Raw genomic sequence first — 26659 nt, 5'->3', positions numbered from 1 at the left:
GAAAGACACACTATCCATCCACCTGGGTAAGCCCCATTTTCCTTTAAGCGGTCTTTAAAAGTTTACAGACAGAGAAGATCCCAGCACTTGATTAATTTTGAAAGGGTGACAGAGACTTCAAAGTGGTCCATTGCTAACTGGGGAGTTATAAAAGGCATGCCAATTGCACAATTGGCATGCTTTTTGCAACCACACCCTATGAACACATTAAGCAAGGAATAGCGAAAATTATAGAATAGGATGTTGACTATCACAGACCAAATCTCTGCAGTGTTAAAGATCAATCAGAGGAGACGACCTATCAGATGGCAAACGTGATCAAGGATCTAATTAGTAAGTGGCAATCTGGTCTTTCCCTAGAAGAAATAAAGACAACTCTCTAACCTTGAAACAGTTCAACAAAGTCTTCCCTTTATCCTTACATAGGATAGTGGACTAGCTATACAACCCTTAATTGGAGAAATGTATGTCAATGTCCAGTGGATATCAGCAAGCACTTTCAATTCCAAACCAGAGATGGTGCTTTAATCATCCTACCTATAAAATATCACTAAGGACGTGAAAAAGAGATCTGGCAATAGAACTGTACATGGAAAGGGCTGGAACCTTTAGACCATCACAGTTTGAAAGATCTGTGCTAAGGTCCCGAAGCCAGATCTTCCACCAGAGGTGTTTCTCACTGTTTTGCCTGTAAGAGGAAACTGGATATATAACATAACTCTAAGTACAGGCCAGTAATGAAGAGACACTGGAACCTAGAATGATGCAACCCTTTTCCAGGAGGAAGAGGAGAAAGAGATAAAGCCACCAGTTGTTGAAATGTATGCCCAAGGAATTCAACAAAGGTAGCAGGCGCCCCTCTCTCGGAAGAACAAGGCATGATAACCTGTTCAGTGGTTGTTAACCGCATTGAGAGTTCGCAGCCATCTGCTTTTTGCTCACTGTACCTTTCACAGATGGGAAATATGCATTTGCATATCAGTCTTTGTCCCACCCACATGGGCAGTCCAGCACCGAAATGCTATGGCAATTCCTCTCTGAACAAGAGTACCACTAGCAACCCCATACACGTGTTTCAGCCTTGTTGGGCATCATCAGTGAGGTGAAGCTTCGGAGTAAAATATAAGAAACCAGAGTCCTGCCATAGTCATAGCCAGGACACTGAGGAGCTGTTGGATTCAGAACACAGGTGGCAGTTAGATCAAATCTAGTATCCAGCAGCCAGTGGATCTTCTGTGAAGATTATATGAGTACTTGGGAGTCCAGAAATGTATCCCAAAGCCCTAATAACACTTCACTTGGACAACCAGGTGTTGTCTCCCGAAGCAGCAGGCAGTTGTGACTACCAGAAACTGCCATATTTGACACAGACTTTCCCTACTTCAAGCAATGCCGGACCCAAACCAGAACAAAAAGAAAAGAATCCAGTGAGAGGGACGGGGGCCGCAATATAATTTCACCACAAAAGGAAACTGTTTTTCAACTGTTTGCAAGCATGGGACATTTAGATTCTGACAGAAATCCAAAGGCCCCAGCACTTGCTAGCATCCAGAGCAAGGTGAAGGTGTCGGATGCCACAGCTCCCAAGGTACTCTATGTATCTGCAGGTTTGAACCAGAATATACTTCAAAATGTTCACATAAATAGACCTTATATATAGACCCTAGAAGTAGGAGAGACCAAGACCTTTGGGGGATCACGAAGTAGTGGGGCTCCAGAAAGTACAGGCCCCAAATACAAATTAATTCCATTAAATGATCTGTCTACACCTCTAGGAGAGGTAAGCAAAAAGGCAGAGCAGAAAGAAAAGGGGAAGGGTATATGACTAAGTCAGCATCTTCATCTCTTCCCAAGGGATAAGGAGGACTATGGCGACCAGTAAACACAACCTCCCAGGGCCCTCGGAGCAGTGCTGTAAGTTATCTGGAGGAGGAACTAGATGAATTCCCAAGTGTCCTGTCGACCTTTGATATGGGTGCCAGGGGAGCCTGCACACCAAATTCTAATGTGTGAACCTATATTTGGTCATAACTAAATATGTGTTACGTTACGAGAAGAGTTCTATTTGGATTTTATGGATCTGCCTTCCGCTTTTGGCCACATAGATTGGCCAGTTCCTAGTCATTGCATCGAATGCAACAGCATCGAATACCATACCAGAGAATAAAAAGCATTGAAAAAAAGCATCAAATGCATTTTTACATTTTCTTTTTTTTAATGGGGGCCCCCCCAAACCTCCTTTTTAACATTTAAAACCCATTTTTATCACACTAAACTCTTTATCTTAAAAAAAAACATTCAATGCTTTTGTTCGATGCTTTCTTTTCTCTGTTATGACATTCGATGCTATTGCATTCGATGCAATGACCAGATACCGATTGGCCTACATTGCAGTCAATTCTGAGTGTGATGGGAATACCTACCTCTCTTCTTTATCAACTAATTGAGTTAAATACAGAGACCTGTTCAGCTATTACTTAAGGAATCTTTCTGTATTGCAAAAGGGGTATGACAAGGGTGCGTTGGCCACTATTCTCTCTAATCTCTATTTGAACGATCTTCGTTGAGCCTTAAAAGAAATTACTTTTGACATTCCTTGTTTTGGCACTAGGCAGCTCCACTTACTCCTAGATGCAGATGAATCTGTTAATAGCTTGATATTCTTCGACATTGCAGAAATGAGTAGATTGCTATACATCGTTTATGAATAATGGGGGATTAACTATTAATAGTGTAAAATCTATTGTTATGAAGCTGACTCTACGACCAATGTCAGGGATACAAATTATGTCTGGAGCCAAACCACTACCAAAGTGTAACACCTATGACTACCGAGGCATTTGTTTTAGTAACAAACTCTCCCAGAAAAAAACAGATATTGATGATGCAGTTGGTGGGAGTAATTAGACGTTTTGCTAGCAGTCTAAATTATTATGCTGTTAACCATATGCCGATATTTTAAAGCAAGGTTATATGCATGGCAAATTATGGTGTGGGGATATGGGCAGGTCAAGTATGAACTTAAGTGCTGCAAGCAGTTAATATACAACATTCTCGATGTCCCTTTGTTAACCTCTCTCTATAACATTCATAATGATTTAAATGAGCCTCTTTTGGCCGACACCCTAGCAATGAAACCTTTTGAATATTTGTCCTGTGCTACCAAACATCTCAGGCGTAATTATATCTATATGCAGTTCTTACAGACAGGTTTTTAGAATAACTAGATTGACAAAAGAAATATTCCCAAAAAAGCTACGTGCGTTATTAAACAGACCATGGGTGCATTAGACCATGGGAAAAGATGGTGTCCATCGCAGTGCAGCAACGGATGAAAGTAAAGAAATGGTACAATTTCTCTTTTCCTTTGCTCCATATAATTCACTGCCGCCAAACTTGTTCTGGGTAACTAATTATAAGCAGAGTGTAGTGCTATCCAGACTGTATCTTGGTAAACTATTTTTGAAAGTTTTTTTTTTACAAACTTTATTTTCTATTTTCTTCTCAAGAGCATAGGTTACAAGCATGCATAAGAAAACAAGTGTAGTATTTTAAGCATTCTTCTTACAGTCAGTGTTCATTTCTTTCGAGTAAGTTCTTGAGTATAACAATTAAACAATTAATGCCCCTCCCCTTTCTTTTCCATTTTTCTCTTTTTAAACAGATTTATTTTCCCTTCAGCGATACCGTATTCCAACCCTAGTAAGTGCAACATAACATTTCTTACAACATAGTCCTATTTACTCTTGTTGCTATATTGTATATTGTCCTGTGTCTCTGGGGTTTTCCCCTTTTTTTGTTTCATTTAGCCCCCCTAGGTCTTCGCTCCCCCGAACCCCTACCCCCACCCCCATGGCCATTCTTACTGGGTTCTTGAGTCCTTTGCTGTCTTCTTCTGGTTTTCTCGTCGTGCTGTCTCTCTCTCTCTCTCTCCCTCTCTCCCTGTTCTGGATTGTTAGGTGATCGATATATTTCTGAGGGTCCGTGGTTTATAGAAATGGGCTTCCCTGTCTCCGACAAAGTCTCTAAAAGGGGACCATATGGACAAGTATCTCTGGTATGTCCCTGTTCTTATGGCAGTTACCTTCTCCATTGCCATTACTCCCCATATTTTCACCCACCACCATGGTGTCGTTGGGCACTCTAGCGCTTTTCACCGTTGTGCCAATGTCATTCGTGCTGCTGATAATAAGTGTGTTATTTTTTATTTTTTTAAATTTTTATTCTTGATTTAATTGAATTATAAACAATTTTTACAAGGCTTTGTCAAGCTATATCTTCCAGAACTTTGTATATCCATGTCGAAATCAGGGTCCCAATTAAAAGTACATCTGGCAGCTAAATCTCCAGTTTATTCCGTCAGAAATGTGTGGTTATTTATCGATTTAGGCCACAGTCTTATCAGTATTAACTCTGGTGAATAGACTTAGCTCTTGGAAGAAGCCTACTACAGCGATCACCCAAGATGTTTTTTCCTCACTCATCAGGCGGTGCCACCATTCATCTTCGTCAAAACACTTTAAGTGTTTAGTTAGTGGGTCTAGGTGACGAGAACGAATGGCGATCAGCCCCTGGCAGTTCATGAGGAGATGTCGAGTGGTTTCTGTAGTTTCCTTTTGCATACACAAATGGCACATTGCTAAATTGGACAATTTCCATCTTGCTAATGTTTTGTTGGTGTACATGATGTTTGCTAAATTGGACAATTTCCATCTTGCTAATGTTTTGTTGGTGTACATGATGTTTAAACGTATTCGCATAAAGTTCTCTCTGAGTTTCCTATCCTGACTTTTTGTCAGGTAACTACGCGTTTCATTGATCTTTCTTACGTCCAGAGGAAGCTCCAATGAGGACTGGAAATTGCTTGTTGCGTCCAAAGTTCGAATCCAGTCATTTTCCAGAAACTTTTTCTTTACCTTTTCTGGATTCTGGATGAGTTCAGCATCTGTACTGCAGATCCTAGCCAGCAGGAGTTTGTTCTTAGTAGCCCAAATGTCTAACCTTTTACAGTGCCCAGCTTTAATTTCCTTGTTAATCACCTTTAGAATAAGAGGCGGCATTGGTAACAGGTTTTTTTTATATAGCATCAGCTCGTTCCTTGCTACTATGGAGCTTAGAGATGGAAGATTTAGTTCCCTCCTAATCATAGAAACTGGCAGGGAAGATGGGAGGTTCAAGACATTTCTTCCAGTATTGACCCTCCAACTTTTGCCATATTCCTGGTAGGTGCAGCATTGCCTCCATTCCGTATGTGAGGCTAGGAACAACTTTCGACCTGTAAAACGTCAGAAGCGGAGATAATGTAAAACGGCCATGTTTTTGTTAATAGCAACAGACTGAGTAATGAGGAGGTGAGTCTTTGCCCGTAGACAGTCCTGGATCAGAGCTTCAATGATGCTTTTGTTCAAAATCACTCCAAGATATTTGAAGGATTCCACAACCTCCAATGGTTGGTTGGCAATTGACCTCGTAAATGTTTTCTTTGTGGTTTTATGTTTGTCCAATACCATGATTTTAGTTTTTTTCTCTATTCATCTGTAATGAGTTATCTTTCAGGTATGCGGCCAATTTGGAAATTTGCCTCTGGAGACCTATCGGCGTGTAGTCCAGGAGTATTATATCGTCTGCATAAAGTAGACATGATATTTTTTCTTCTCCTAAGGACGGGGGAAAGACTTCACTCTGTTTTCACATCTCTCAGTCTGCAATGTAGGCATTGTACAGTGCCGGGGCCAGTGGGCAGCCTTGTTTAACACCACGGCCTGTTTGAATCCAAGGGGAAAGCAGGCCAGTTTGATTTAGCCGCACACACATGGAAGTGCCTGTGTATAATGCCTTTATGGAATTCAAAATTTGAGGCGGGCAGGACTGTTTTCGAGTTTTTCCCACAGCGTAGATCGATCGATCTGGTCAAAAGCTTGAACTAGATCGATAAAAGCGATGTAAATGTTTGGCCGACCTTCAAGGACCTTTGCTTTAAATATACTCAACACCAAGATATTCACTGTTGTGCCCAGGTTCTTCACGAAACCCGCTTGGAGTGGGTCCGCCTTTTTCGCTGATGTTGTCCAAAACAGAAACTTGTCCACTAATAGGGATCCAAATAATTTCCCTATGGAATCAAGGAGGGCAATGGGCCGGTAGTTGTTCGGGTTGTCCCTGGGCCCTTTTTTGAAAATTGGGATCACGATTGCTTTCTTCCATGATGAGGGGATAGCTCTTGTTTCCTCACATTTTTTGAAGACTTCCAATATAAAAAGGCTCAAAGGAACAGTATGTTGTTTTATTTCGTGATTGGTGATTGCATCTGGAAGAGAGTTGTTGAGCTTTCTAATTTTCATTAGAATTGTCTCCTGATCGGCCGATATATCGCTTGTGGTGGATGTGAGATTCACAATCGGACTTTGTTTGTTACGAGGACTATAGAGGGCTTCAAAGTGGTTTGTCCAGGCCGAATCACTCACAGTGTTTATCAAAGGTAGCGAGGAGATGTTATTATTGCCTTTGATCAATGCCCAAAAATCTCTTGAATTCTTGCTGCATATCATGCGTAACATCTGTTCAGCATCGTCTTGGTAGCGTTGATATTTGGGATTCCGTAGCCAGGTTTTATAGTTGGTTTTAGCGAGTTTTACTGCTTCCCATGAGCCGGCACTTTGTGATTTTTCTGCTATCCACCGCAGTTTCCTTAAGTCTTTTCTCTTCTCCACTAAAAGTGCTTTGAAAACATGTACAGTGGGTTTCGTGTACTTAAGTATCCTTTTCTTTTGTGGGACAAAAGCCGTCAAGAAGGAGGAATAGTCTGCGTTAGCGGACAGCAAAGTGGAATCAGCGTAGCTTTTCGTTAGTTGTAGGATGGCTGTGTCTGACAATCCTATCCTATTGCCAGCCGTGTTTAATTCTAACCTGGCATTCAGAGTGTGTTATTAGGGTGGCCATGTGTCCCGATGCTGCGTATAATCCCTCTGCCTCCGCTCCCAACAGGATCACCTTAAGTGAGAGCGGTAAGTCCCTGTCGGTAATGTCTTTGATGTGTCCCAGCATCTCCTTCCAATAGGAGATTGCCTTGGGGCATGACCACCACATGTGGAATAGATTTCCACTCCCTCCACATTGTCTCCAGCAGTTTGAGGGATACTCTGGGTTTATTTTGTGTAATCTGCGGGGGGACATATACCATATGTAGCATAATTTATATGCAGCTTCTTTAATTGCTGTACATTTGGAGAATCTATGGGCTCTTGCCCATATCTGGTCCCACTCTCTTTCCGTTATCGACTCTCCTACATCTTTTTTCCAGTTCTCTTTATATATTAGGTTGTCCGTTGGTTGTGCCCCATCAAGCAGTCAGTAGATTCTTGATATCCCCCTTATTTTTGAAAGTTTTTACACATTTTTGGTCACACAAGGGCCCTTTTGGGTCAAGGCCCGATATTGAAAAAACTATGCTCAAAATGATGCAGGTGGTGGGAGAAATTCGACATTTTGCTTGTAGTGTAAATGAATATCCTGTTAACCATATGCTGAGGATATATAAAACCTAGGTTAGATGTGTGGAAAACTATGGTGTGAAGATTTGGGCCAGTCAAGCATGAACTGACGTGCTGCAAGCAGTTAATCTTTGGAAATTCTGGGAGTACCCTAATTAACCTCTTTCTATAACATTCATAGGGAGTTAAATGAGCCTTTTTAGCTGACACCCTAGCAATTAAAACCTTTAGATTATGTGTCCTATGCAACCCAAAAACTCTGGCTTAATTATACCCATCAGCAATTCATAAAGACAGGTCTTGAGAATTGGTATTGATAAGTGCCGGAAAGTGCCGCTTTGCTGCTGTGGACTCTACTCCCTGTGGACACGCTATCTATGAAATATACTGCTGATTACTTGTTTTGTAGTGTTTTACTACTTTGAACTACAGGTCCCGCCCTCAACATCAGCGTCATCATAAGAGTAGGCATGCATGCGCAACCACGCGCGCGCAACTGAGAAGTGCCGGAAAGTGCTGCTTTGCTGCTGTGGACTCCACTCCCTGTGGACAAACTATCTGTGAAATATACTGCTGGTACAAGTATATTGTTATAACTTATTGACAAAGACTACTGAATTAACATAACATCTTAACAGCGTATTCATTTCTCATTGTCCATAGATTACTGCTTCGTTTTGTAGTGTTTTACTACTTTGAAATACAAGACTGTTGTGTCCTTCCCCACCCGACCTGTTCTCCAAGCAAAACACAGAGACGTGGTTGCACATCTAACTCCTTTATTTTCCATCCATCAACTGCCTGCCCCTTCCCTTCCCTCTGCTCAACCTCCTCCCCTTTCGTCCCTCCCCCAGTTCCCTGTTACTCTTTCTTAAAGGGTTTGTGTCCTTTTGGCCTCCAACACCCCTCCCCCCCTACTTATCACGGGAGTTTGTGGCCTACATCTGTTCGAAGAGGCGGGGCAGTCTGCGTATGCTTCCTGGCGGCCGACCTGGTGGGTCCCCGGCTTCTTCATCTGGCGCTTTGGGCGGAAGATCTGCCGGCGGTTCGGGCTGGGGTTCGCTGTCCCCTATGTCTCCCTCTATCGCAGGTGCTTCCTCCTCGTGGTCCTCTTGAAATAGCCTGCGGAAGAAGGATGCGCCCCCACCCTCACCAGTGGCCGTGACCATAGGCCCTCTGACTTCTGTGACTATGAGGGGTTCAGGTCGGTATCTGGAGTCAGTCTTCCTCTGTCGCGTCCAGTACAACCTTGCCCACTGGAATATGAGGCTCTTTTGCTTTCCCCTTTTGATCTGTCCATTCCTTGGTCTTTCTCCTCCTCTCGGCCTCCCTTTCTCAGATCTCTGCGTCTTCCGCCGGGGTGTAATGTTCTACCTGCGGTAGTCTTGTTTGCGGCTTGTATTTGATCATGAGTTCGGCTGGGGTTTTGCCGGTTGCCTCATGGGGGGTATTCCTGTAGCTCCTCAACATTTGGGAGATCGCTTGCGGCATGGATGCCAGGTCTGCAGACGCTTACTGGTGCGCTCTCTTTATGGTTCCATGAACCGCTCCACCATGCCGTTGGCCTCCGGCCATAGAGATGTGATTCTCTGATGTTGAAACCCCAAGTGTGCAGCAAACTTCTTGAATTCTTGTCCTTGAAATGGCGGCCATTGTCCGTTTCGACAACATTTGGGACACACCATTCGCTAAATAGTTCATCCACTACAGTCACTATTGATGGAATGCCGTGGATGTGATGTGTTTCACCAAGGGGAATCGTGAGTATTCGTCTATAGCCACCAATAGATGACCTCCTTCTTCCAGGGGTCCATTAAAGTCCATGGCCGCTCTTTGCTAGGGGCCTTCGGGTAGCAGGACTATTTGGAGCGGGCATGGTGGTGCAGGTGCCGCTGTTACCTGACATGGTATGCAGTGTCTCAGTGTGTCCTCGACTATGGTGTCCATGTAGAGGAACCACACCTGGTTCCGTAGAATCTTCTTGGTGTTGGCTATGCCCATATGCCCATTGTGAATAATGACGACGAGGGGTTTCCTGAGGCTCTTGGGGCCACTAGCCGGTTTCCTCTCAAGAGTGTCCCTTGTTCTGTTGTAGCCAGTTCCTGGTGTACTCGACCCATTCTTTGGAGATCACTCCTGTCCACTTCCCCCGATTCAAAGTGTTCGGTGGTCACCTTGCCCCATCGGTTGGCATTCGTGAGGTGGATCACAGCCTGGATGGTAGGATCGGCTTTGCATTTGTCGGCAAATAGTTCTATGGTAATAGCGGGAGGAAGAGCATTCAGGGACAGGTAGGCAATGTATGATTCCGCCTCCAGCTGCATGACGGGATCCGGGGCAGTGCCAGGGTGCCTCGACAGGTAGTTTGCCGGGTTGGCCTCACCACCTGGCTTGTGGACGATGGTGTAGTCGTACTCCTGGAGGCGAATGCCCCACCTCTCAATCCGCAGAGGCATCTTTATCTTTGTATTCACGAAGAGCGACAGGAGTGATTGGTGGTCCATAATGAGGACAAATGTCCTTCCTATTATGAAGTGGTGAAACTTCTTGCAGGTCCCGACTGCTGCAAAGCTTTCTCGTTCAGCTTGGGAGTATGACTGTTTGATGGACGTGAGAGCTCGGCTCGCGTATGCCACTACTTGTGTCTGTGGCTTCTGGTGCGGGTTTGTCTGGGCCAATATGGTGCTCAGTCTGACTGGGCTGGCGTCGACTGTTATTTCGGTGTCCCACACCGGGTTGAAATGAGCCAATTGGTGGTTGTTGGCCAGTTCTTCCTTTATTGTCACAAAGGCTGCCTGGCATTGTGTGTCCCAGGTAAAGGGGATGTCTTTCTTGAGGCGTAGTCTGAGTGGGCTCGTCATTGTGGCTTATTGAGGTAAGCATCGGGTGCAGTAGCCTGCCATCCCTAGGAAGGAGCACAGTTCGGACACATCCTTCAGGGGTTCCAGGTCGACAATGGCTCTGATCTTTTCCGGATCTGCTCTGACTCTGTGATCTGAGAAGATGTGGCCGAAGAAGCATAGGCTATGCTTGTTGATGGTGCACTTTGGGCCGTTAAGAGTGAGGCCGGCTTCGTGGAGGATGGTGCGCACTTGTCATAGTGCCTCGTCATGATGTTCCTGACTGACCCCGAACAACAGTATGTCGTCACTGTAGTTGAAGGCTTTGGTGACTGGCGCTATCAACCTTCATATGGTTTCCTGGAATATCTCAGTGGCCAAGGATATTCTGAAATTGAGCCTCTTATAGAGGAACAGGCCGCCATGGGTCATGAAGGTGGTTATCGGCCTAGACGCAGGATCAATGACTAGCTGGTGGTACCCTTGGTTTAGGTCCAGCTTCGAGAACCTGGTGGCCCGGTTCAGTCTCACCAGCATGTCTTCTATGTTGGGGCCTGGATGTCTTTCCCTTTGGATCGCTGTGTTCGGGATCCTCATGTCGACACAGAGGTGTAGGCCCCCGTCTTGTTTGCGAACCACCACCAAGGGGGATACCTATGGGGTCGGACTATCCACTCTTTCAATTATGTCATTCTGTAGCAATAGTTGCAACTCGTGTGACACCTTCACTTGGAGGTGGAACCCTATCTGTCTAGGGTGTTGTGGCACGGGTCGTACTGTGGGATCAATGTGAAGGCGTGTGACTGTGTCTTTTAACATACCTACACCCTCAAATAGTTTAGGAAACATTGCCTTTAGTTCACCCAGGTCCATTTCTTTCTGAGTTAGTGCTCATATCGCCTGAGTCTGTGGCGGGAGGCCTTGGGTTTTCTCAGACTTGTCATATCGGAGGTGGATCAGTTGCAGCGCGGTGGCCATTTTGTAGCTCAGGAGGCATCTTCCTGTGAGTGGGCTTTGGATAACATGAATTGCGACAGGGACACGCCACTCTCTATGTACCAGGTCGCATAGGAATTGTCCTCTGGATTGCAGTGGTGAGGGAGCACCCCACTAGAAGATGTGGGCTCGAGATGGTTGCAGTGGGTACGTGCCAGCCATGGTTTCATCAACAGAGGCAACGGCGTCTATGTTCTTTGGGTTTTCTATTTGGGCTGCTTGTACGTCCACCCGTTCATAGAGCCTTGCCAATTCCGCAATCTCTTGTAGTGGGAGGGGCTTTTTTAACAGATGTTTCCTAAATTGTGAGGATATGCACCCCTCTATCACTCGCAATCTGATGGCCTCATCATCGTTAAAGTTTGCAAAGTTACAATATGTACATTTTTTTGGGAGGCGTGGTATGAATTGTCCAATTGTTTCAAGGGGGTTTTGGGTTCTCTGGTTGAAGGTGTAGCGTTCATAGTCTCTATTGTGGAGGACAACCAGGTGATCATGTATAGCAGTGATGAGCAGTTGGTAGGTGAACTTTTGTTGTGGGGGAATGGTTTAAATAACACTTTTCAGTTCTTTCCCTACCAGGTTGGTGAAGATGTCCAGTTTGTTGGGCACATTTTGATTTCCTACTGCCCTCATAAATTCTTAAAATTCGTCCATCCACTCCTGCTATCTTTGACCTTGATCCTCTTGAGGTTCCATTGTGAAGGGGTTTGGGCGGTGTAGGAATGAGACCGGGTTGGTGGGGGCTATTCCAACTGCAGGCTGGGCAGGTTGGTCAGGTTGGTCTGCGGGTGCCACTACTGGTTGGGACGTGATGTCTGCTTCTTAGGAGGCACACCTTTAAAGCAGCGCCGCTTGTGGAGCCTTGGATTTGCTTGTTGGCAGCCCCTTTTGATGTGTGCAGGGTTGTTGCAAGCTTGAGCTTGTGTGTAGTCTGTGTGGCTTTATGTTTGCTTGAAAGGCAGCCCTTGGGTGTGTTTGGGCTGCTGCAGGCCATGCTTTTGGTGTCTGGTGGCACACCTTCCTGCACGTGGCTTTATGTCATTGGCTCTTATAATCAGGTGTGTCACTTCTCGCTTTCTAGTGGCTGCATGCGGCTGGGCAATGCGCTCATTAGGTGCTCCTCGCGTTCTAGTGGGTGAGGGCAGTGTTTCCGTGACAAGCCCTTGTTCGGCTTTGCAGGGCTGTGTAATGCTCCTTGCATTCTAGTGGGTGAGGCTAATATTTCCGTTATGACTCCTCGCTTTCTAGTGGTTCGGGAAAACGTTCACTAATCCTCGTGTTCTAGTGGGTTTGGGTACGTCTCGTACCTGTGATGTCCCGGCGGTGACACTGGGGCAGCCTCCTGCTGCTGCGGTCCTCCTTGGCAGCTGTAGCTGCTCCGTCAGCCTTCTGGGCCTGCCTCTGTTCGTCATGGTGGCACGCCCCCTCTTCCTTGCCTCTTCTTCCTAACGCGCAGAGTAATGACCCCCAGCTTAATTAAATCAAATAGCAGTAAGTAGAAGGACGAAATGGAGAAAATTGTGGTCTCCTCACATGTAATTCAGAAGCCAAAAACAAGGGCTATTCATTAAGCTCCAGACGAAGATAATGGTGTACCTACACGCCCTTGAACATCCCAGAACAGAGAACATGTTGCAAGGTCAACTATAAAGAAGCAGCCTTGTCTTAGGGCCTGACCGGTGAGGGATGGTGGACTAAATGGGCAAGTGGGAAGTATTCTGATGTTGCTCTCTGCATCTGAGTTTTGTTTTGCTTACATGCTGCTAATGAGCCGAAAGTCCAAGGTTGGTAGAGAATGCCAACCAATCAGAGGGTCTGCGTAGCAACATGCTATACAGTGTTGCAAAGGTTAGCCTGCTGCTGTTTATTCTGCTATAATCTGTATTATACGTATTTAGAGGTGGTTTCAAGGCGTGTCCGCTAGATAAGCAGCATCCAGTGAAATTACTAATACTTATATGATATATGGGTACATATGTTCCCTTAACCAATCCCTCCCTTCAATAGGTTTTACAGTTTTCCACTTAGGATTAAGTCAAAGATGACGTACTAAAGTTAGTTGTTTGCCAGATTGCCCTACTTTATTCAAGCTGACAATTGCCATATTCTTTGAATCTGTCAGGTTATTTGGGTCTGAGATCATACTTGGTAATTCCATTTAGCACATAAGATATTGAAGGTGCTACAGCACATTCTTTCCCTATGCCCCCCCCCCTTTTTGCCTTTTGGCGCTTGGAAACACTTGTGACTTGTGTGTAGGCGCCATACAAAGGACCAGTAAATAAATAAATTAAATAAAAAAGGTATTATGAGAGACCATTTGTTCTGAGGTTACCATTGTCTAATCTACATGCATATTATCAAAATCTGGTCAGATGTATGAAGGGAGTAGGAAAAGAAATTGAGTAACCTTAGAGAACGAGCACCCTGTTAAAGATTACATTTAAATTGGTACATGTCCTGGTTTACAAGAGTTTTGGTTCCATTTATCTCTCTGAGAACATTCTAAATAGAAAAGTTGTTGGGAGAGAACTATGTGTTTGGCATGTTCCCAATCCATGTTCACTTTGTGGGAGGAGACAAATTGGATGTTAATTGGGATATCTTTAAATATACACTAGCGGTATAATACTTGCAATCTCTTCTCAGATAAATGCTGTGTGAATCATAGAGCAAGGAAAGTTACTGAAATAATTGACCTACCTTGAGCAATCGCATAAACAGACAGGACAAGGAATGGCGTGGAAGGCTTACATTGATAAGTCTGAGGTCAGTTGAACATCATCTTCCCCAATAAAGCAGACGTTGCACTATTCAAAGCCTTCTACAAGTATTATTTCATCTGTGAAATGTACAGTGAGCAAAAAGCGTGTGCCGCAAACTCTCATCTCAGAACAGGTTATCATGCCATGTTCTTTCTGGAGAGGAGCGACTGCTACCTTTTTTGAAATATTTGCAAGGAATTTGGGGTTGGTAACCCTGAGGTACCGGGGGGCAACCAGACATGGACTCCCTGCTCACTGTGCTCAGAGAGGCACAGCTTCAACTCACTGATGAGGCCCAACAAGGCTGAAACACGTGTACGGGGTTGCTGTTAGTACTCTTGTTCAGAGAGGAATTGCCATAGCATTTCGGTGCTGGACTACCCATGTGGACAGGACAAAGACTGACATGCAAATGGATATTTCCCATCTGTGAAAGATGCAGTGAGCAAAAAGTGCGTGCTGCAAACTCTCATCTCAGAACAGGTTATCATGCCATGTTCTTTTTGGAGAAGAGCGCCTGCAACCTTTTTTGAAATATTTGCAAGGAACTTGGGGTTGGTCACCCTGAGTTACCGGGGGGCAACCAGACGTGGACTCCCTGCTCACTGTGCTCAGAGAGACACAGCTTCACCTCACCGATGAGGTCCAACAAGGCTGAAACATGTGTATGGGGTTGCTGTTGGTACTCTTGTTCAGAGAGGAATTGCCATAGCATTTCGTTGCTGGACTGCCCATGTGGGCTGGACAAAGACTGATATGCAAATAGTTATTTCCCATCTGTGAAAGGTACAGTGAGCAAAAAGCGTGTGCTGCAAACTCTCATCTCAGAACAGGTTATCATGCCACGTTCTTTCTGGAGAGGAGCGCCTTCTACCTTTTTTGAACTAGAAGAGGTTTAGTTTGTCAGCGTTCACAGGACAAAAAGGAGTTTGGGGCCCCAATCCAGAATGAGGAAGTCCCTAGCACCATATGTGTGCTCAGATCTAACAAATCCCCTGGGCCTGATGGTTTCTTTGACAAATTCTACACAGTCTACTCAGAGCAGCTGTTGGCACCTGTAACCAATAGATTTCATGCATTTGAGTCACTTAATGCTACTTCAAAGGCAATGTCTAAATGTATCTGTGTGCAAAGACAGAGCACACAACCGAAGTCACTGGGCCAGTCTTACCTACCGTTGCACCCAGAGTACTCACATATAAGCTTAACCACAGCAGCAGACAGCCTATTGAGGGTCTAAACAAACTCTGGCTGCACACACATCCAGCACTAGCAACTAACATGCACTTTTAATCTTTAAAGGCTTCTGGATACCAATAAGAGATGAATACTATGTTGCAGGTATACTAATACAATTCTATATGCCTCCACTGACATATGATTCTGAATTATATATGTTGACCCTACACCATGAAATTGTATACCACAAATTGATACTTATTTTTGATTATCATTATCTGAGCTGTTTTATGATTGATAATTTGCTAACTGCATGAAGTAATGTAGTGAATAGTACATAACCATTTGCAAATGTTGTTTGTCCCCAAGTTGCTACTTAAATGGTAAGGACATTGCTTTTGTCTTCCCCAAGGTTTGCGCTTATTTTTGTTTAACTACATATTATCCTTACAAATTCTTCTTCTTCCTTATTCCCCTGATTTGCCTTTTCATTACATTTATTTCTTTACACTCGTTGCTCTAGTTCGCTAAATTGAGGTGTGACTCAACTTTACATTGGTTAGTCTTTACTCTATATTGTTTATCTTTCCCTAGCACTTCCTAAGTCCTCTTTCTATGGACCTCGCGTTTTACCATGATGCCCCAATGCTACGCTATGTAGTTCTTCTACCATGATTAGCAGGTGTCTCCATGACTACAGCTCACACTACTCGAACACGATCCTCGTTACAGCAGTTTCCCCGCATTCTATTATTGAAATCATACCAGAGGTAAGGACGCACCTTGTGGTTATCATACCACTTGGAAGGCACTCATATAACTTAGATTTACAATTGGTCCGATATTTATTAGCGACCCCCTGGCAACACAACTTATTTTGTATTCATAGGTTATTCTTCGTTTTGTCTTCTTAATACTTGCTCGTACAATCGTGCCACCCTGCGCGTACATTATACCATTACGTTTTGCGACACGGCAGTCCACCCGCTTTGTCCCTTGTTAGGCAGAATCCTGTGCAGTGCCCTTAGGGACCACTACACACAAATAAGACTACAAGTGGTAATACAAGTTTTACCTTTGGTACAAGCCTATACTACTATGTTAAAGTGGTAGCAGTAGCGGAGCAGCCAGGCTTATCTCAAGAGTATATGAGCAGTAGCAGAGATTACAGAAAGGGACCACAATCACTGTGACTCAAGCAAACACTGACTCAAGGTTTCAGGTAAAAAAATATAAGTACATTTATTTTTAAACCGTTTGTTATAAATACAACACTTCTATTAATTCAAAACCACACGTAAAATATACTACAATCAACCAATTCACTTTGTACGGTATAACTTAAAGTTAAATACCCTATGTTTTTACGGACCGGTGTTGTGAAACAAAAGACGTTACCGGGAATACATTTGCGATCACTTTTTGACAGTAATGACAGTTTGGTTTTACTAAAGAAACGCGTATCCGCTGCAAGAAATGTTACTGGGGCAAAAACACACTTAGCACCTAAGATACCCAGAGGGAGTTGGGGGCAAAAATCATAGGCAATACTTTTGTCAAGGCAGACAGAATCAGAGAACACTCAGACAGAAATTCAAGAGTCAATAGGCCGGAGCCAGTGTCAAGTGGAACCGGGTTCCTTTTGTCGAGGATCACACAGTCTGACAGTTCACGATTCAACGTAGCCAGGAGTACTTAGATATTGTCAATGGAGGAAGCAAAAGTTATAAAAAGGAGGGAAGATAAGGACAAGTCTTGTAGGAGGAGAAAAAGGGATTCACCTGATTTCCTCGAGCAGAACACAGTACCTTATTCAATGAAGAAGCTGGTGGCACGGCAGTTGTTCCTGGTAGTTTCCTGCAGACCCACGGTTCCCAGAGCTTCGGCAAGAAGGAGGACATCTGTAGGGGTCTGCACCACACAGGGCTGAAGCCGGCAGCAGCGACGGTGAATAAAAGGTGTGCTCCTTAAAAACAGGAGAGGCTCTTCAGATGGCTATCTGGACCACTACAGCAGGGTGCAGTGATTTAAACCATGAAGAGGATCCTCTGGCTGTAGGAAATTAGCTGGTTATACCCACCAGGCTCAAGGGAAGAAGACTCCGGACTGGATCGTCTCTGGTCGTCGAAGGGTAGATAGCTTAGGACTGCAGCAGGGCTTCACCGGGACGGGATAGTTGCAGCAGCCGACTTCTTCTCCGCTTCTCTTCGGTTCCTTGGCGACTCTGACTTCTAGCCCAAGAGTCATGCCTTTTAATGCGAAAATCCCCCATTCACACAGCCTGGCGGTCAATCACGCAGCAGGGGGGTGGTCCAGCCTGGACAACCACCTCAGCCAATCATGGCAAAGTGTGACTTGGGTTTCTTAGGATACCCTGTGCAGGGGGTGACTACACCCCTCCCTCACATTAAGCCCACCTAGACACCCAGGCGCCTAGAGGAGGGGTTCTTGGCAGAAGCCCGCCAAAAGACAGTGAACAAAGAAGGCAAACCTAGTTTGCCGCGCAAAGTAAAATACTTGAAGGACTTTAACAAAAAGAAATGGCGAATAAACCCGACCAGAGCCAAAAGAAAGAGTATTTGGTCAAGCGGGTTTAGGTTCGAGGCTAATATAATAGCCTAAAACAATACCATGTTTATATAGTATAATTGCAATAGAAAAGTTAGGGTAGATTGATTGATTGATTTATTTATTTATAGAGCGCTTTACACCAAGGCGCTGTACAATGGAGCAACAAAATACAGAATAACAACAATTAACAATGAGCAAAATGTACATCTTGAATCATTCAACAAAACAGTGCAAAGAGCAATTAACTGAGGGGGGTGGAGAGGGGAGTGGGAAAAGGTGGGGGGAGTAGGAGATGGATAGGGCGAGGGAACATAGAAGGAAGAGAGGGGAGAGAGGAATCAGATGAAGGAAAAAAGAGGGGGGAGTGCAGAGGGCAGAGGGGAAGTTTTCAAGAAGGACAATGGAGGAGGAGGGATTTAAGGGAAGTGCGAAATGAGGTGAAGGTCATAGTAGAGCGGATTGTAAGAGGGAGCGAGTTCCAATGCAGAGGTGTAAGGAGTTGGAAGGAGCGGAAATGGGAGGAAGCGCAGGGGGAAGGAGGTACAGTGAGAAGGAAATGGTCAGCGGAACGAAGGGAACGGGAGGGGGAGTAGAAGGAGAGAAGGGAGGAGAGATAAGGAGGAGCAAGACCATGGAGGGATTTGAAGACAAGGCAGAGAAAGTCAAATTTTAGCTGTAAGTGGAAAGGTAGCCAGCCAAGGTGAGAGAGTGAGGAAGAGATGGAGTCACGGGAGGTAAGGAGACAAAGGGTACGAGCAGCAGAGTGGTATATGGATTTAAGAGGGGTAAGCTGAGATGCAGGAAGTCCAAAGATTAGAGAAGAGCAGTAGAAGAGGCGGGAGAAGATGAGAGAGGAGATTAGGAGTTTGGTGGCATGGAATGTGAGGGAGGGACGGATTTTGCGTATATTGTAGAGATGGTATCGGCCGGTGCGGGAGGTGAGTGAAATGTGCTGTGAGAAGGTGAGAGAGGAGTCAAAAAACGCCTAGATTACAAGCTTGGGGGGAGATAGGGAGATTGGAGGGAGGAAAGTGAATGAAAGGGGGAAGGGGAAGAGAATTAGAAGGGAAGAAAAGGACTTCGGTTTTATCGGTGTTAAGAGAGAGAAAGCGGGAGGACATCCAGTTCTTGATGGCAGTGAGGCAGGAGGAGAGCTTAAGGTGGAGGTCAGGCGAGAAGGAGGAGAAAGAGAGAAAGAGTTGAGTATCGTCAGCATAGAAGTGGTGGGAAATGCCAAACAAGGAGATGACAGGGGCAATGAGGGAGGTGTAAAGAGAGAAAAGGAAAGGACCAAGTACAGAGCCTTGAGGGACACCGTAGATAAGAGGAAAGGAAGGAGAGGACTGGCCTCCCCATGATACAGCAAAGGAACGGGAGGAGAGGTAGGAGGAAAGCCATTTTAGAACAGGGCCTTTAAACCCGAAGGAGGAAAGAATATGGAGCAGGAGTAGATACCACTGCCACCAGCCAAGTCTAAATGTTAAAAGAGCGAAACAATGCTCTATGAGGTACAGATAAAAATGGCTAAGGATTAACCCTTTCCAGTACTCTCTGTAAGATGGTGTGTACTGGATCTGTGGTTAAATGAATAAGTAAAGTTAATGGCAACTTTACCCTTTTCTGGGGAACAGTAGTCAGCCCCAGAAATGGAGTCGGTGAGAAGTCTAAAAGACAACCCTGTGTCACTGCACTGAAGATGCTGTGTAACACACAAAAGAAGGGGGCTACTGAAGTGGTGTACTCCAGAGCCCACAATCACAAAAACAGATGAAATACACATGGCAAAACATGGGTAAGAGTGGGGGGAAATGCTCACACTCTTACCAAGTGGAAAAAATTAACTCCAGAAATCCAGCAAAGCTGCTGAGGGACTCACTAGGTAAGGGAAATTAGCCATTGAATGAGAATTCTCCCTAACATCCCTTTGGAACAAAAGCAAAGGTAAGAACGCCGGTTTTGTCATTAAGCCACATGGAGGGCTCATTGAACATTGTCATTGTATATTGTACACACATACGATCTACTAAGTGGCACATTTTATATTGTACCCACAGGACATACTTTGCTTGGCTAATGAGATGTGGGAAGCACTCCCTAGAATAAGCCTGCCTGCTTTCTCATCTGGAATGCTAGTTCTTTGGATTTTCTTCGTAGTGGACATCCCTTAAATCTAAGCAGTAGATGTACTTGCACTTATAAGGTAAATCATATGTCGCCCTTCTCTTTGAAGGTTCTCTTACCTCGTTATAGCACTTCTCTGACTACATTATTCAGTATAATTAGAAAGACTCCTATCCTCTTCCTTTATTGCTTTTTGTTGATTCCCCCAGTTCAGTTCCTGAATGAAACACTAGTGATTTTTCCTGTGAATCTCACAAATGTTCTTTCTTTTTTACATTCCTTTTGATCGATTTAGACTAGGGGTGTACCGAACTTTGGCTTTGAGTAAGTATTCAGGCGAATTCCGGCTGAAAAAAAGCTATTCGGCTATGCCAAATAGTTTCTTGCTATTCGGCTCTTGCAACATGAACTCAGAAAGGCAAATATAGACTTCAGTTTACAAAACTGAATAGAATTAGACCAGGCAAATTGCTATCACACAGCTGAAAAATATCTTATATTGTAATCTGCTCTTTAGGCAATGTTTTGTTACAGATTCTTAGACAAAAAAGGTGCTCATCTTTTATACTTAGCCTGCAACAATACACAAACAGCTTTTCTTTTGGCAAATGTTTATATGCAATGTGCACTTTTTTCAGGTGAAAAAAACAAACTGAAAGACATGTGCATAGATTACTTCAGTTCCTGTCATGTCACTTCCCATTGCATACGACATTGTCCCCCCTTTTCTTTTTTTTAGGACTTGAGTCCTGAGTTTAACATTATCTTATATTTTATCAGGAATTATAAGTTGCATATGTTTGTGTATTGGTGAGAAACAGTGGCTAGGATAAGTGAAAAGTGAGCAGCTTTTGTTTGGGTGGGGTGAATAGTTGTAAAATGGAGTTCACGCATTTCAGATTTCCTCTTGACTTGTGTCCTGCATGAGCTGACATGAACCATTTTATACATTTTTCTATGTGAGCTGCAAAGAAGTTTCGAAACTCGACCGCATCGACCTTGCAACTGGATAGAGAATGCAATGCATCTGATTCACAAAGGCAGTCCTTTTGCAGTTGTGAAGCCTCCTACTTTAACTGGCACTGAATATGCAACAATCTTCTGTACATTCGGCCCCTTAATTTTGGTTAAATCTGCTTTATTTCTGTCTTTTATACTTTAAATAAAGATGCTACATTAATTACAGTGACGAGAAATAAAAGTATAGAATGCATTTAAAATAGTGCTTTATTTGTTTTTTTAATAAGTGTGTTTTTTAAGTTTGGAACATGATTTATTAAATAAAGCAACTATTCGGCTTCGTATTCGGCCGAATAGTTGACAAACTATTTGGTATTCGGCCGAATACTAAATATGCTATTCAGTACAGCCCTAATTTAGACACATAAGCACATGGGATATTTAGTCATTACTGGCTTTATTTTCGGTGTTCTCAGCTGACTTATACACTAAGCTTCATCCACCAATTGACTACTCACAAGGTTTGAAATCCACTCTTTCTCTACTACTGTATTTCATAAGCACTTGGACCAAGAATGCGGTTGCAAATGGTCCCTTATGTGACTCTATGACAATTACTTTACAACTATTAACTCTTGATGTATACTTGATATTAGCTTATATTTTCCATCAATTTACATCTTGTTTTTGTACATCCATTATATTGTAGACTTTTTGATTGGATTGCAACTGATGAAGGGAACTTGATTTCCCGAAACGCGGTGTGCTGTTGGTTTACGAACATAAAAGAACACTTTGGATTAAGAATCTATTTTTGACAAGTGTCATTTCTAAACCTTACATAAGGAATTGTCTTCAACCACATATGTGAATGTTACACTGAATAATAGTTTGTATAAATGATTGACTAACACTTGATAATAATATTGGCTGATCGTCAGCAAAAAGTGTATAGAGGATGGGAGTGTCCGATACTCTTCAGAAACCATTTTCTCTTCTATTATTTTTCCAACTTCATGTCAGGGTTGCGTTACCTCCCCTGCACCCAAGTCTTGTATACATTCTTATACATACCTTTAATGTGAATACCAAGGAGTGAATCCTATACTATTTGGATACTTGCACATCTCTTGTTAAAAACCTGTTTAATGCAAGCTCATAATACATATGAATAGGCTATTTATGTTTAAGTTCCCATTTATTTATCAATATCAAAATGCAATCCAGTGAAAGCCTAGGACAGTGAGACATTGCAGAAGCAACAAGGTCATGCTAATGGAAGATAAATTAATTGCACATGCCAAGTAGTGTTTAAGTTAATGTCCTGTGACTATTGTTCTCCAGCATGGATCTGGCATGGATTTACATGCTCATGAATATTCCCTGTCGCCAGGCCGGGAATCCTCGGTAAAAGAAAAAACAGTTTCACTTTCACTTACAAACTGTATTTCTCCTTTAAACCAATGACCGTCCTCTCCCTAAGCCCCTCTGCTGGCAGCCATCTTCAGATTTGGTAAGCACGTAAAGTGGCAGAATGACCAAGAAGAGCTGCAGAGGGGTCAGAGGGAGGGTTCTCATGTGAATCCATGCCAGAATATATTCTGGAGAACAATAGTTACAGGTAAGTAACTTAAACTTTCTCCAGCATGGGGTCTGGCAAGGATTCACATGCTCATGAATAACGAATATATAGCAGTACAACATTACACAACCACGGGAGGTGGCAAGGCTCAACAGAAGCAATTACACTTACCCCTGGAACACCTCAAGGTTGGGTAGCATTGCTTGGCCGACTATGGACTCCTCCCTGGAATCCCTGTCGACGCAGTAGAATTTCGTGAAGGTGTGAATGGACCTTCACGTAGCAGTCCTGCAGATGTTGAGCAGCGGTGCACCAGACAGGCACGCCATTGTTGCAGCAATCGCTCTAGTGGAGTGGGCTCTCAGATGGCCGGGCAGCTGTCTGTTAGCCAATCGATGACAGTGCATGATGCAGCCGGGTAGCCATTTTGAAATGGAAGCCTTGGACAAGGCCTTCCCATGGTTCACAGGACCAAAGTTCATGAGCAGCTGAGAAGTCTTCCGAAAACTCTGTGTGCGTGTCATGTAGAACTTCAGGGCATGAGCAACGTCCAGCGATTGCAAGGCTCTTTCCACCGGAGACAAAGGTTTCTGGAAAAAAACAGGTAAAACCAAAGGCTTGTTGAGGTGGAACTCTGACAGAACTTTCGGCATAAAGGAGGGGTGCATACATAGCACCACCCTCGATTCGTGGAAAGTCAGGTATGGTTGTTTGCAGGATAGGGCCTGGATCTCACCTACCCTTCTGGCAGAGGTGATGGCCACCAGGAAAGCTGTTTTCCACGAGAGAACTTGAGCGGGGGCTGAGGCAGAGGCTCAAAATGGGCCACCATGAGCCTCGTCATAACCACGTTCAGTTTGCACGCCGGGGAAGGAGCCTTCAACGGCGGGAAAGATCTGAAAAGTTCTTTGAGCAACTCCTTGACGAGTCAGTGGGACCAAAGTGACGATCTTCCTGGTGACCTGGTGTAGCGGCAGATAGCCGCCAGATGTACCTTGATGGAAGCATGCGCCAGTCTGGCCTTGGCCAAGGATAGCAAGTACGGCAGGATCTGTTGGGCCGTGACCCTTAAAGAGATAATCTTCTGTGACCGGCACCATGCAGCCAAATGCTTCCCTTGTGACCGTAGCACTTCAAGGTCAATGACTCCCTGGCTTTGGCGAAGACCTCCATGTAGTCCGCTGGCAACTCATATCTTCCAAACTCTAGGGCTGCAGGAGCCAAGCCCTCAGGTTTAGCGATCTTGGGTCGTGATGCAGGATTGTGCCTCCTCTCCTGGTGAGAAAATCCGGAACCACTGGCATCTTAACCGGAGCCGACGCTGACAGGCTGAGATGGTCCGGATACCAAATCTTACTCGGCCACGCTAGGGCGACGAGTATCATCCTGCATTGACACTGTCTGTGTGTGTTGATGACTTGTAGCAGGAGAGGAAATGGAGGAAACACGTATAGAAACAGCCCTTCCCACAGGAAGGAGAACGTCTCCCCCAGGCTCCTCTGTTGTTGCAATCTGCTGGAAAACCTCTGGTACTTGGAGTTTGCTGCCGTCGCAAATAAATCAATCTGGGGGCACCTGATCCTGCCGAAGTTCCCACTCGTGGCAGGAGCACAATTCCCTGCTGAGGGAGGCTGCAATGGTGTTCTTGACTTCAGCCAGGTGAAGTGGGATGAGGAACATCCCTTGCCCGACGGCCCATCACCACATTCCTGCGCTTCCTTGGAGAGTGCCAGGATCGAGTGCCCACCCGGTTTCCTGATGTAGAACATGGTGGTGGTGTTGTCCGTGAAGATCCTCACCATCTTGCCCTTCAGAGACGGAAGGAACCACATTACAGCGGCTAGTAAACAAGCCCACTGGCTCCCCATTAAAGAACGGGTCATCTTCAAAACACTCGCCCTCACACACAAATTCATCCACAATACAGCCCCCCGGTACCTACCACAGAGAATCACAAAACCACACACAGCTAGACCCACCAGAACCCCATACACCGACCGAATCACAGTGCCCAAGAAATTGAGGGCTCGTGCCGGAGGTTCCAGCTTACCTTTTATTGCTGCTACGCAATGGAACTCCCTACCACCCCACCTCAGAAGAATAGCATCCCACCTAGCCTTACGCAAAGCAATTAAAACTCTGCTGTTTGTATGAACCGGCCCTCTTCTGTGATTGAGTTTTCACTGCTCTCAATGTGTTGAGTGTAACTGTAATTGCTTCATGTAACAACAATACTGTTAAGTACCTTTTGCATCTTAACTCTGCTATACTTACTGTAACCTGTAGCAATGTATGTAACATGTAACTAAGATACATTCTTGTAACAGCTTCTCAATGCCTCCGGGCTGCCAGTGCGCTTTATAAATAAAATATAAATAAATAAATAACACCACCCATAGCTCCAGGATATTGATATGGAGATCCATCTCCTCCAGCAGCCACAGGCCTCTGGTGTGTAGATGTCCATTGTGGGCTCCTGGTATGGGTTTTTTTTAAATCCTGTGCCCTCAGCGATGTTGAAGCGGACACCCCACCATCCTATCACGGGACGGAACTCGCTGTCGAGTGGGATCTTGTCCGTGAAGCTTCCAGGCACCTTTATCCAGCGGGCGTCCAGGAACTCCTGAAGGGGTCGCATTTGCAACCTGCAGAGACGGATGAGGAAGATGCAGGACGACATCATGCCCAGTAAAGACTTGATGGCCCGCACCGTGGCTGTCTTCGTCGACGACAGTCGCTGCACCTCCCCTTGAATGGCTGTTACCCTCTCGTCCAAGGGCGATGCCAGGCAAGACATGATACTGAGCCTGGCGCCTAGGAACAGCGCATTCTGCGATGGTGTTAAGCAGTACTTCAGATAGCTGATGGAGAATCCCAGATCCGTCAGTAGCTGGATGGCCGTCGCCATGTGGCCGAGGGCCAGCTCCCGCGAGAAAGCACGAATGAGCCAGTCGTCCAGGTACGGGTATACATGTATGCCTTGTAGACGCAGATGGGCAGCCACCAGTGCCAGGCATTTTGTGAACACTATGGGGGCCGACTTCAAGCCAAAGGTAGAGCCTTGACCTGGTAGTGCTGTCCCTGCACTACAAAACGCAGAAACCTCTGATGTTTCTTGTGAATGGGGACATGGAAGTAGGCATCATTTAGATCCAACGACGTCAAGAAGTTTCCTTTTTCCAGCTGGCCGAGAACGTGCAGCAACGTGACCATCCTGAACTTTTGGGACTTTAGGTATTTGTTCAGACGTCATAGTTCTTAGGATGGGCCTCCAGCCCCCTGTCTTCTTTCTGGCCAGAAAGTATCTGAAATAGATTCCGGAGCCCTGGAGCCAATGGGGAACTAGCTCTTTTGCCCCTTTTCGCAGCATGGCCTATACCTCTTGCAGGAGCTGAGCGATGTGCTGCTCCTGAAGGGTAAACAGAGGGATCTGCGTACACCTGCATTGAAACTCCAGGGTGTGTCCCTCGGCGAGAGCTTCCAGCACCCATCTGTTGGTGGTGATCTTCTTCCACTCGCAGATGAACTTCATTAGCTGGCCTCCCACCGGGGTGCGCGAGTGGGAGCCAGAACTCCCGGCCTGTTCAGGTATGCTTCAGTGCCCGCGTCCTGCCCTGCGGGCGATGGCAATGCTTTCCTCTGCTACCATAGGCCTGGGAACGGCCTCGGTAGGCTTCCTGAGTTGTGGATCTGGAAGGCTGACAGTAAGATGTGGAGACACCTTTGGAAGACCTGCTCAACTTGTCCCCTGGAGGAGCGAAAAGAAGAGCGGTGCTGCTGGAGAGTGCCCAGGGAACGGGCAGTCTCTGTATCCGCTTTGATAGCCTGGAGGGACTCATCGACAACCTTCCCAAATACATTTTCTCCATCGAAGGGCATGTCCAGCACCTTTACTTGGACCTTCTGATGGAAATTCGTCCCCTTCATCCAGCCTTGGCGATAAAGGCAGACACTGTTCCCCATCTGCCGAAACCCTGTGTCTTGCAACGTCCAAAGCCACTGTGATGCGTGATCAGGTGCTACTTCCCCTTCCTGGAATTGAGCGATTGCCTCCATTCGCTTATCGTCGGTGAGGAACTCCAGAAACGGCCCCAACTTGAACTACAGCTCCCTATTGTACCTGGCAAGGATCGCCAGTGCGCTTGCCGCCTT

The 26659-nt window shown here is 45.1% G+C and overlaps 1 protein-coding gene across 4 annotated transcripts in view; it reads right to left on the bottom strand.

Moving 5' to 3' along the window:
• LOC138491614 (nuclear body protein SP140-like) overlaps nucleotides 1-26659 on the bottom strand; it is a 3009150-nt gene that overhangs the window by 896648 nt on the left and 2085843 nt on the right. The gene's annotated exons all lie outside the window — the stretch shown is intronic.

The sequence above is a fragment of the Ambystoma mexicanum genome, chromosome 10 (assembly GCF_040938575.1).
Source record: "Ambystoma mexicanum isolate Mex_15411 chromosome 10, UKY_AmexF1_1, whole genome shotgun sequence".
In the NCBI taxonomy this organism is placed as follows: domain Eukaryota; kingdom Metazoa; phylum Chordata; class Amphibia; order Caudata; family Ambystomatidae; genus Ambystoma; species Ambystoma mexicanum.
The sequence above is the reverse complement of the archived record's forward strand: the minus strand, read 5'-3'. Positions and strand labels throughout refer to the sequence as shown.